Source organism: Scyliorhinus torazame, chromosome 5 (genome assembly GCF_047496885.1).
Source record: "Scyliorhinus torazame isolate Kashiwa2021f chromosome 5, sScyTor2.1, whole genome shotgun sequence".
In the NCBI taxonomy this organism is placed as follows: Eukaryota; Metazoa; Chordata; class Chondrichthyes; order Carcharhiniformes; family Scyliorhinidae; genus Scyliorhinus; species Scyliorhinus torazame.
Genome location: NC_092711.1, coordinates 90,092,105 through 90,101,511, shown reverse-complemented (window position 1 = coordinate 90,101,511; position 9,407 = coordinate 90,092,105). Strand labels below are relative to the sequence as shown.

Sequence of the window (9,407 nt, the reverse complement as noted above, 5' to 3'; positions counted from 1 at the left end):
CGAGCAAGGAGGGGACATGAGAAGTATTTGGCAGGAAGGATCAAGGAAAACCCAAAAGCTTTCTATAGGTATGTCAGGAATAAGCGAATGACTAGGGAAAGAGTAGGACCAGTCAAGGACAGGGATGGGAAGTTGTGTGTAGAGTCTGAAGAGATAGGCGAGATACTAAATGAATATTTTTCGTCAGTATTCACTCAGGAAAAAGATAATGTTGTGGAAGAGAATGCTGAGCTCCAGGTAAATAGATTAGATGGCATTGAGGTACGTAGGGAAGAGGTGTTGGCAATTCTGGACAGGCTGAAAATAGATAAGTCCCCGGGACCTGATGGGATTTATCCTAGGATTCTCTGGGAGGCCAGGGAAGAGATTGCTGGACCATTGGCTTTGATTTTTATGTTATCATTGGCTACAGGAATAGTGCCAGAGGACTGGAGGATAGCAAATGTGGTCCCTTTGTTCAAAAAGGGAAGCAGAGACAACCCCGGCAACTATAGACCGGTGAGCCTCACGTCTGTAGTGGGTAAAGTCTTGGAGGGGATTATAAGAGACAAGATTTATAATCATTTAGATAGGAATAATATGATCAGGGATAGTCAGCATGGCTTTGTGAAGGGTAGGTCATGCCTCACAAACCTTATCGAGTTCTTTGAGAAGGTGACTGAACAGGTAGACGAGGGTAGAGCAGTTGATGTGGTGTATATGGATTTCAGCAAAGCGTTTGATAAGGTTCCCCACAGTAGGCTATTGCAGAAAATACGGAGGCTGGGGATTGAGGGTGATTTAGAGATGTGGATCAGAAATTGGCTAGCTGAAAGAAGACAGAGGGTGGTGGTTGATGGGAAATGTTCAGAATGGAGTTCAGTCACAAGTGGAGTACCACAAGGATCTGTTCTGGGGCCGTTGCTGTTTGTCATTTTTATCAATGACCTAGAGGAAGGCGCAGAAGGGTGGGTGAGTAAATTTGCAGATGATACTAAAGTCGGTGGTGTTGTCGATAGTGTGGAAGGATGTAGCAGGTTACAGAGGGATATAGATAAGCTGCAGAGCTGGGCTGAGAGGTGGCAAATGGAGTTTAATGTAGAGAAGTGTGAGGTGATTCACTTTGGAAGGAATAACAGGAATGTGGAATATTTGGCTAATGGTAAAGTTCTTGAAAGTGTGGATGAGCAGAGGGATCTAGGTGTCCATGTGCATAGATCCCTGAAAGTTGCCACCCAGGTTGATAGGGTTGTGAAGAAGGCCTATGGAGTGTTGGCCTTTATTGGTAGAGGGATTGAGTTCCGGAGTCAGGAGGTCAAGTTGCAGCTGTACAGAACTCTGGTACGGCCGCATTTGGAGTATTGCGTACAGTTCTGGTCACCGCATTATAGGAAGGACGTGGAGGCTTTGGAGCGGGTGCAGAGGAGATTTACCAGGATGTTGCCTGGTATGGAGGGAAAATCTTATGAGGAAAGGCTGATGGACTTGAGGTTGTTTTCATTGGAGAGAAGAAGGTTAAGAGGAGACTTAATAGAGGCATACAAAATGATCAGGGGGTTGGATAGGGTGGACAGTGAGAGCCTTCTCCCGCGGATGGAAATGGCTGGCACGAGGGGACATAGCTTTAAACTGAGGGGTAATAGATATAGGACAGAGGTCAGAGGTAGGTTCTTTACGCAAAGAGTAGTGAGGCCGTGGAATGCCCTACCTGCTACAGTAGTGAACTCGCCAACATTGAGGGCATTTAAAAGTTTATTGGATAAACATATGGATGATAAAGGTATAGTGTAGGTTAGATGGCTTTTGTTTCGGTGCAACATCGTGGACCGAAGGGCCTGTACTGCGCTGTATTGTTCTATAACCCCATTCATTTCTCCAGTACAACTTCTTCACCAATACTCATCTCCACCAGTCCCTTGGTTCTCTGGTGTTTTGGGGACAATTTCTGTATCTTCCTCTGTGAAGACAGACATTGTTTAGTTTCTCTGCATTTCCTCATTCCCCATTCTAAACTTTCCTGTCTCTGCCTGAAATGGACCCACACTGGTCTTTGCTAATCTTTTCCTTTTCACATTCCTGCAGAAGCTTTTCCAGTCGGTTTTTATGTTTCTGGCCAGTTTGCTCTCATCAGTTTCTTGGTCCTCCTTTGCTGAATTCTAATGGATCTCATGGAATCTTTAACTTTTCTTGTTAGTCACGGTTGCATCACTTTTCCTGTTGGATTTTTGTTCCTGAAAGGAATCTATATTTGTTGTGTATATGTGAAATAAAAGTTGCAAAAATCCCAGAGGACCATAGGCTGCTCTCCCTTTGACAGAGAGAGAGCTGACTGGAGGTGATTTAACCTGAGGGTCAACACAGCTCAGGCAAGGGGCCTGGTTGAGAAGGCGGGGCCTTCATGAATAAACTCAGCCAGTATGGGAGTTGAATCCTCTTTGTTGGCCTTGCTCTGCAACACAAACCAGCCGTGCAGCCAACTGAGCTAACCGACCCCCTGATAAATATGTAATAATTCCTTAAATATTAGGTATTCACTGTACCAATCAGTTTCCCAGTCCACCTCAGGCAACTTGACGCTGATAACCTGATAGTTTCCTTCTGTCAAGGACATCCAGATAACTTAAACAAAGTAACCATGTAACCACCAGGGCCCATCTCCATGGCAACGTGGCATGCTTTGGGGGGTTTGAAACAGAAATGGAAACTAAATATCTTCAAACTTCCAAACATCCTTTCACTCTGTGATCCTTGTGCAATTTTGAAGCCAGGTTTTAGCAACCAGGCTCAAAGAGAATCAGCCCACTGGAGGCAAGGTGGTGAGACCGGCCAGTCCAGCATAAAGAAACCCTCCGACCATCCCACTGACCACCTGTCAGAATTAACAAAATGCAGTCCTGGGTGTAGAGCAGAAACAATAACAGCAGAATCCAAGCCCTGTAATCGATTATGAAATTGTTGGTGTCACAGCAAGTCCAATGAAACATGCAATCACGTCTCACATTGAGAAGTGGATGGCCTCTCCCCAGTGTGAACTCGCTGGTGTCTCCGCCGGTTGGATAATAGAGTAAATCCTTTCCCACACTGAGAGCAGGTGAATGGCCTCTCCCCAGTGTGAACTCGCTGGTGTATCTGCAGGTGAGATAACTGAGTGAATCCCTTCCCACACTGAGAGCAGGTGAATGGCCTCTCCCCAGTGTGAACTCGCTGGTGTGTCTGCAGGTGAGATAACCGAGTGAATCCCTTCCCACACTGAGAGCAGGTGAATGGCTTCTCCCCAGTGTGAACTCGCTGGTGTGTCTGCAGGGTGGATAAATGTGCAAATCCTTTCCCACACTGAGAGCAGGTGAATGGCCTCTCCCCAGTGTGAACTCGCTGGTGTGTCTGCAGGTGAGATAACTGAGTGAATCCCTTCCCACACTGAGAGCAGCTGAATGGCCTCTCTCCAGTGTGACTGCGTCGATGAAGCTCCAGCAGAGATGGGGCTTTGAATCCCTTCCCACAGTCCCCACATTTCCACGGTTTCTCCATGTTTTGGGTCTCCTGACGTCTCTCCAGGCAGGACAATCAGTTGAAGCCTCGTCCACAACACGAGTACGGTCCCTCCCCGCTCTGAATATTGTGATGTTTTTCAGATTGTGTCACTGGTTAAAGCTCTTTCCTCAGTCAGTTCACTGGAACACCCCCACTCGGGTGTGTGTTGTGTGGGTCTTGGTGTTTTTCCAGTCACACTGATGTTTCCACAGTCAGTTCACTGGAACACTCTCACTCGGGTGTGTGTTGTGTGGGTCTCGGTGCTTTTCCTGTCACACTGATGGTTGAAATATTTAGCTGACTGTTCGGGGAAACATTTCTCCTTCTAGATTCAAAGCCCGATGATATCCAGGTTCTAAGGAAAGAAGTGACTGTCAGATCGAGACGTAATGTTTGAGATTTCTGTCTGTAATTCCTCCTCGTCTAATATCCTGTAAAAACAATTTCCAAAATTCATCACTGTCAGTACAGGATAGAAACTCAGAACAGACAATTCTAGTTTCTATGTCACTTTTTTTCCTCTCTCTTATTCCCCGAAAGCTGTAAATGTCCATACCACACATTCCCTCCAATCTCACTCTGCTGTATCTCATATTGACCCTCCTAATTCTCCTGAAAGTGCTGATTCAGGTTGATTAACAAATCCAAGCTCACAGCTTCCTGTCCAGGAGATCAAAACAAATATGAGCTGCAGTCGAACATTCGGCCCATCGAGCCTGATCCATTCAATGGGACCATTGGCTAATCTACCTCAGCACCGTTTTCCCACACTATCCCTCATATCCCTCGACATCTTCAATATCTAGAAACCGATCAGTCTGTGTCTTGAAAATATTTGATGACTGAAGCTCCAGAATCCTCGGGGATAGAGAATACCAAATCTTCACCACATCGTCGAGTAAAGAAATCCCTTCTCATCTCAGCTTTCTCTCCATTTACCTGCAAGTTCCGCATAACACTCAACATCCTCATCAATCAGATTTCTGACTGGGAGTGGGGTGGTGTCAGGCATGCGGTACAGGTGCGGGAGTAGCTGCTTTTCCACAGGTTCTGGTGCCACTAACCTACAATCTGACACTTATCCTGATTGCCTGGCACTCATCTACCTAATCCTTGAATTCATATTTGTTATCGTGTCCCTGGAAGATTTCAGGGTTCGGATTGGTAGGATTATGCTGGAAAAAGTGAAGAAATGTATTGATAAAACAGCACAGGTGGATTCAGTGGGAATGGAGCCGCCTTTTCAACATGGCGGCCTGACCCTCAGGAGGTCTCTCGACCGCTAGGAGGTCTCTCGACCCCACGCTCTCTGGGGCTCTCTGGGAGGCGGCAAAAATGATGACTGTCAACATTATCCGTGTTACTGACCAGAGGCGGAGTGTGCTGACTCAATATCTGTGAGCTCATGAGGCCCAGCTCCAAAACGCCATGGAGAGGCTCGATGGTCCGGAGGAGAGAATCCTGAACATTCAGCAAGATGCTTCCGTCGAATTCAATCCTTTGAAAACCAGTCAAGTGGCTGGCGGAGGTCCTGGAGAACTGAGGTTCGGAGAAAGAACATCTGAGTCATTGGCCTGTCAGATGGTCATCATAGAATTTACAGTGAAGGAGGCCACTCGGCCCATCGAGTCTGCGCCTTGGAAACAGCACCCCACCCAAGCCCATACCTCCACCCCATCCCCGTAACCCCACCTAACCTTTTATTTGGGCACGAAGGGCAATTTATCGTGGCCAATCCACCGAACCTGCACATCTTTGGACTGTGCGAGGAAACTTGAGCACCCGGCGGAAACCCATGCAGACACGGGGAGAATGTGCAGACTCCGCACAGATAGTGACCCAAGCTGGGAATCGAACCTGGGACCCTGGATCTACCACTGTGCTACTGTGCTGCCCATAAATTATGATATTTTCTGTCCATTTAGTGTGGAGAGTAAGACTCCCGTTAGGTTCTTAGAGGATCGACTGCCACGTTTTCTCGAGCTGGATGTGAAGCCTGGGCGTTCCAAATTAGAAAGGGTGCATCGGTCTTTGAGGCTGAGGGATAGTTTTCATCCCAGGCCTGTAATCATTCGCTTCCACAACTTGAGAGAATGTCCTGGAGAGGGAACGATGAGGTGGAACCTGGCTGCAGGAAGGAGTGAGGATTTACTTCTTCCAGGAATTTCGGCAGCAACACAAACGAAGCGTCGAGGCCTCGATGAGGTTCAAAGGCAGCTCAAGGCTGTGCGGCGTGAATTACGTTGTGCGTTATCCTGAGACCCGAAAAATGGTATCCAACAACTCCGTCAAGTCTTTCAATAATCCAACTATTACCTTGGCCTTCATGAAATCCATGAAGGGCAAGGATCTGAAGGGATGGTTTGCAGCTCGAACTAACTCAGGTGCCAATCAGGACTCTTCGCCCTATCATGGTATCGTTGTCTGAATTTCAGAATCACAGAAATACACACAGGGACAGGAGTAGGCCATTCATCCCCTCGCATCTGTCCTGCCATTTAGTGAGATCATGGCTGATCTGTGACCTAACTCCATATCCTTGAATATCTTTGCTTAACAAAACTCTACCTCCGATTTAAACTTAACAACTGATCCAGCTTCACCTGCTGTGTGTGGGAGAGAGTTCCAAACCTCTCCCACCCTGTGTGTGAAGATGTTCTTCCGAACATCTCTCCTGAACGGTCTAGCCCTAATTTTTAGACAATGATGCCTAATTTTAGAATCGCCAACCAGTGGAAATAGTTGATCTTTATCTATCTTGTCTTTCCCTGTTAATATCTTAAATACATCAATTAGATCACACCTTAAATGTCTAAATTCCAGCAAAAACAGGCCTAATTTGTGGTTAAAACTTTGGGTCCGAGTCTCTGCAATCTCTCACTCGCCTCCAACAGCATCCTGGGACACAATTCATCCAGAGCTAGTAATCTAATAAACTTACTGGGCGGCACGGTAGCATAGTGGTTAGCACTGCTGCTTCACAGCACCAGGGATCCAGGTTCGATTCCGAGCTTGGTTCTCTGTCTGTGTGGAGTCTGCTCATTCTCCCCGTGTCTGCATGGGTTTCCTCCAGGTGCTCCGGTTTCCTCCCACAAGTCCCGAACGATGAGCTTAGTAGGTGAATTGGACATCCTGAATTCTCCCTCTGTGTGCCCGAACAGGCGCCGGAGTGTGGCGACTGGGGGATTTTCACAGTAACTTCATTGCAGTGTTAATGTAAGCCTACTTGTGACAATAATAAAGATTATTATGAATGGGCCAAAGGGCCTCTATCCGTGCTGTAAAGAGAGGGACTTTATAGAGAAACTGCCAAAGCCTCAACACTCACCAGCTCTGAGGACACACCTCAGCTCCCTTTCCAATCTGAAAGCAGCCTGAGCTGGATTTACATTCCCCTTAATTGATCATTGCTGGGTGATAATCCTGTACTTCCTCACCTCACACCACTGTGACAGCACCTTCACTGCACAGACTGCAGCAACTAACCAAGCATCACCTTCCCAGTTATTCCTGAAGGCACCGCCTTCCCAACCTGGCCCCTTGCCTGAGGTGTGGTGATCCTCAGGTCACATCACCGCCGGTCAGCTCTCTCCCGGGACCAGGCCCTGGTTCACAGCCGCCATCTTGGGGAAGCAGAGCGCATGCGCTAGCGTCTTGGCGATGCAACAGTTAGTAGGCGGGGCCTGAAGGTTTCTGTTCTCCAGCCGGGTCCTAGCGCCCGCAGAGTTGGTCTTTGGTAAACAGGTTCCAAAAAATGTCACCCACTCCCAAACTGAAGTTGATGTTTGTGGCCTGGAGGTGTCTGTGGATCACGTAGACATTCAGTGTGAGAGGCTGCAGCCTCTGTATAGTTACCTGAAGGCTGTTATACAGCGTTTGATTACATTTCATGATCCTTTCCAGTTCATTATCGGGATGTTTGTGTGATATTTTCTTACCCTCAGAGTGATCTTTCTTTATTTAAAATACATTTCAGCAGCAGGCTGACTGGTGATTTTTAAACCGAAGATGGTTATTTATTGTCACACAATTTCCCTGGATGTTTGAACATCTCAGTCTGTCTTATTCGCACTCACTGACACATAAACAGAAATTAGATACAGATCAAGTTGAAGCTGTAATGATGAAAATGGAATGTAGACTGCAGTCTTTATATTGCTGCAGGTCTGTTGTCTTCTTATTGAGCTAATCCTTTAGTTGGAGTGAAGCGTTTTTAGAAACAAATAATTCTCATGAGTCTCTGAAGCTTCTTGTCGATGAATAGCTCGGAGGTTGGTTCTCAGGTGGACTTGGAAGCTGGAATAAGTACAGTACTGTGGCTGCACTGGAAAACATTCAGCTCTGCTGGTTCAGCTGGTTCCTGGTGCGTCAGGTGCTTCTCACACACACATTTGCTTTGTTCAGGGTTTATTATACTGCATCCCTGACAATTAACTGCAGGGTTAAAACTCTGAGACCCAGAACACCCGATACAATAGCAGTTTACGATGCTCACTCACGCTTATCTCTGTCCAAATTCGAGCTCATTCTCCGGTGTTCAATATGGCTCTTGGAGACCGACAGTCCAGAGATTTCATGCTCCTCAAATGCTGGTTCATCCTGACACAACGAGACATTTAAACTTCGCAGGTGGCTGCAAAGTTTCCTTATTCGGGACCGTGTTTAATTAAATATTGGTCACAGAATCGAATATTACCCACAGTTTAATGTCCATAATAACCTGTTAAGTTGCAGCCATCATGACAAAGTTTGTGGATCTTACAGTCTATAATATCTAGTATCCTTGTGCTGAGCGTGACATCCTGAATCTACTCTTGGGTCTTATTAAAACAGTGCATTGTAGCTGGGTGGTGTGGGCGGCACGGTAGCACAGTGGTAATGAAATTAAAATGAAAATCACTTATTGTCACAAGTAGGCTTCAAATGAAGTTACTGTGAAAAGCCCCTAGTCGCCACATTCCAGTACCTGTTCGGGGAGGCTGGTACTGGAATTGAACCGCCCTGCTGGCCTGCCTTGGTCTGCTTTCAAAGCCAGTGATTTAGCCCTGTGCTAAACAGCCCCTGCACTGTTAGCACTGTTGCTTCACAACTCCAAGGTCCCAGGTTCGATGCCAAGCTTGGATCACTGTCTGTGTGGAGTCTGCAAGTTCTCCCTGTGGGTTTCCTCCGGGTGCTCCGGTTTCCTTCCACAAGTCCCGAAAGACATGCTGTTGGGTGAATTGGACATTCTGAATTCCCCCTCTATGTACCCAAATATGCGCCGGAGTGTGGTGACTAGGGACTTTTCACAGTAACTTCATTGCAGTGGTAATGTAAGGCTACTTGTGACAATAAAGATTATTATTATTATTATGGAGGCGGATGGGTGGTTACTCTGGCTGCCGACCGCTGTTCTGTGGTCTTGTCTATTCCCAGTGGCCCTGCAGAGGGAGCATGCGCTATCCACCAGAATGTTTGACACCTTCCACAACCAGTGGACACCTCAGCGGACAGCTGTTTCAGAGACACTGGGAACAATATTCTGGTTCAGTTAGGAAGGTTCCCAACACTTTTGTTGGGACTTCTAGCTGATTTGGGTCTTTTATTTTGACTGGACCACATGCTTGGGAAAAGCAAGAGAGGAAAGAAGGTTCGATAGAAACTAGAATGATCTGTTGTGAATTTCTATCCTATTCTAAAAATGATAATTTTTGTAAACTTCTTTTTCAGGCATTAGAACGGGAGGATTGGCAGCCTGGCAACTCGAACCAAATATAACATCGAGATCTGACAGTCACTCAATTCATTAGGATCTAAATATCACAAACTGTCAATGTGCTTGTCTGTTCTGACTGTGGGAAGAGATTTCAAACATCAGTGTGACTGGAAAAGCCCCGAGACACACACACACCTGAGTG

The 9,407-nt window shown here is 46.6% G+C and overlaps 1 long non-coding RNA gene across 1 annotated transcript; it reads right to left on the bottom strand.

The window, feature by feature from the left end:
- Nucleotides 1-749: 749 nt before the first annotated feature.
- On the bottom strand, nt 750-7,144 carry LOC140418902 (uncharacterized). The gene is made up of 3 exons (XR_011945404.1): nt 6,948-7,144; nt 4,879-5,049; nt 750-3,941 (listed from the first exon to the last, which is right to left on the bottom strand). It is a non-coding gene; the product is annotated as an uncharacterized lncRNA (long non-coding RNA).
- Between the last annotated feature and the right edge of the window lie 2,263 nt (nt 7,145-9,407).